The following is a 2,143-nucleotide window of genomic DNA, read 5'->3' as shown; positions in this document are numbered from 1 at the left end:
ATTCAAAGCGCATCCAAATCGGGTAGGTTCTAAATCGGGTTTTTTCGACCAATAAACGTCGAGATAAGCCGCAAAAAAAAAATACGAGTCTAATATTTTTTGATGCTCAACAACATATCCAAAGCGCATCCAAATCGGTCTCGGACACCCCCGACCGTTCCCTTGTAAGAGCAATCAGTCAATTCTAGTTTTAACTAAATTATTTCAGTTAGAACGCGAATTGCCGAGCTGGCTTAGTTAAAACTAGAATTTACTAGTAAATTCGGGTTTTGACGGATTTCGGGTTTTAACCCTCAAGGTACGGACTATAAAAAAGTTACGTTCCGTACGGACATGGGTTAGCCTAACCCGACGACTTTGATTGACTGTATATCGGGCTGTAATTTGTCAATTGAAACAATTTTTTTTTTGATCGGAAATTTTCTTAAAAATACAATGGCGTTGATAGATTTATTACATTATTTGTTTAAACAAAGATACATTTGAAAATGTCAACGATTCTCAAAAAATTTTCATAAAAATTCATATTTTTTTTTAAATTGCATAACTTTATGAAAAAAAAAAGATATCGACATTTTATAAGTCGCGTTTGAAAGCTAAAAAGTTGTTCTTTAAAAAGGCTGAATTCGTTTTTTGATCCATTCCAAAAAGTATTTTTTTTTTAACTATGAAAATACCCGTTTTTTTGCGATAGCGATATAACGTTACTTGCTTGATTTATCGTAATAACGCAAAAAAAAAATATCTTAAAGTAAAAATAGTTCTTTTGGATGTTGTTGATTAGTATAATATAAATAAATAACAAAAATTGATTATTAAATAAAATTTTTATTGTATAAAATTAAAAAAAAAGAGAATTACACGGTGTTTCCGCATTCACAGCATATTTTCGCTACATGTTCTTTGCACATAGCCTTGTCACATCTTAGGCACTTGTAAAAAGTTTTACAAGTACAAGTACGTTTTCAGTTACACTCTCATCCTCGGTTTCTCTGTATAATTTTTCGAGAGCTGCAACACTCCGAGTTCTCCGACGCGATGCCATTTTCACAAAAAAACTCTGCAATGATAAATCGTAAAAATAAATATTAGAAATTGTTATTCGACGCATCGTACGAAGAGTTATGCTAAGAGTAGCACAACTCTTCGAGAAATAACATGCATGCACGGATACGTTATGCTGGTATGCTACAGAGCATCATTTTGAGGTTAGAATGCACAAAAGTATATTAAAAATAGTAAATTATACATACCAGAATACTCTACTGCAGCAAATACTCGAAAAACACAATTTTTTTTTTTTTGAAAAACACGGATTTTGTAACGTTCCGTACGGACTGGGTGTAGACTACCCGAGTTCAATTTTCAAAATCGTATAACTTGAGCACCAAGCGTAGACTGACGCTGCCCCTTGGCGCTCACATAGTAGCTACCTCAAAGATTCCCCCCCCCCCCCCGATACGGACCTCCACCATTCACTTCCTTTGAAATGGCGCTACTTTCAAAATTCGCTCGGGTTACGCTAACCCAGTCCGTACCCTGAGGGTTAACTGTAACATATATAATGTTACGAAAGTATTAATTCACCGTACAAGATAGAATAATCTATGTATTATTGAATAAATCAAAGTATGTAAACGATTTCCTAAGTATATATGTATACAATAATTTCATACTTCCACACTCATAAATTTTATTATAATTATTTTATTCTTTTTTCAAAACAAATCTATTTAATACACCATAATCTTTATTCTGATTCTCAATCTTTTTCGATACTGTTGCCTTCTGTTGTTCACGAAGCGCTTCAATCATTTCCTAAAAATAATTTATATCATTTAATGTCCAATTTATTATAAGTATCGAAAACAAATATAATGAATCTGAATTAAAGATATTTTTGTATCTTGCTTACCAAAAGCTTTTTCTTCGCCTCTACTTTCTCTTTATATGTAGGTACATCAACTTCAAGTATCTCAGTCGAGTCAAGGGTAATTAATTCCGGTTGTATTTTTTCCAAAAGTGCTTTCACTTCTGTCTCTCGTCTATGATTCTTAGTTTGGAATGGATTACTCTCGTGCGCGTCATAGTTCACTTCCTGGCACCAACAGCGATGAAAATTCATTCGCCGTAGAAATTCCCA

General features: G+C 33.3%; 1 long non-coding RNA gene across 1 annotated transcript; it reads right to left on the bottom strand.

The window, feature by feature from the left end:
• Positions 1-808: 808 nt before the first annotated feature.
• On the bottom strand, positions 809-1,549 carry LOC139782114 (uncharacterized). Its single transcript, XR_011720797.1, has 2 exons — positions 1,254-1,549; positions 809-1,060 (listed from the first exon to the last, which is right to left on the bottom strand). It is a non-coding gene; the product is annotated as an uncharacterized lncRNA (long non-coding RNA).
• Positions 1,550-2,143: the final 594 nt, after the last annotated feature.

Source organism: Temnothorax nylanderi, unplaced genomic scaffold (genome assembly GCF_030848795.1).
Source record: "Temnothorax nylanderi isolate EJ_2023f unplaced genomic scaffold, tnyl_v1.0 TNYL_tig0388_pilon, whole genome shotgun sequence".
In the NCBI taxonomy this organism is placed as follows: domain Eukaryota; kingdom Metazoa; phylum Arthropoda; class Insecta; order Hymenoptera; family Formicidae; genus Temnothorax; species Temnothorax nylanderi.
This window is presented reverse-complemented; position numbering and strand designations above follow the sequence as displayed.